We start from the raw sequence: 224 nt of genomic DNA on the forward strand, positions 1-224 counted from the left end.
AGACAAACACACACGCCGACGTACACCAATGAATTCGGTTCGAATGAAGCACCTAATCCAAGTCACGGATAAAGAGATGTATCCAATGTACCCAATTTCCTCAGGGCTTCACAACCCCCCTCGTCTGTCACCGTTCTTCCTAACCCCATTACCTTGAAGTTAGTGCAGCCGCCTCTCCTTCCTCACTGCGACACGCAAAGACCGCATCAGAGGCTTTGGAAGTT

This window comes from Penaeus monodon, chromosome 22 (assembly GCF_015228065.2).
Source record: "Penaeus monodon isolate SGIC_2016 chromosome 22, NSTDA_Pmon_1, whole genome shotgun sequence".
NCBI classification, from domain to species: Eukaryota; Metazoa; Arthropoda; class Malacostraca; order Decapoda; family Penaeidae; genus Penaeus; species Penaeus monodon.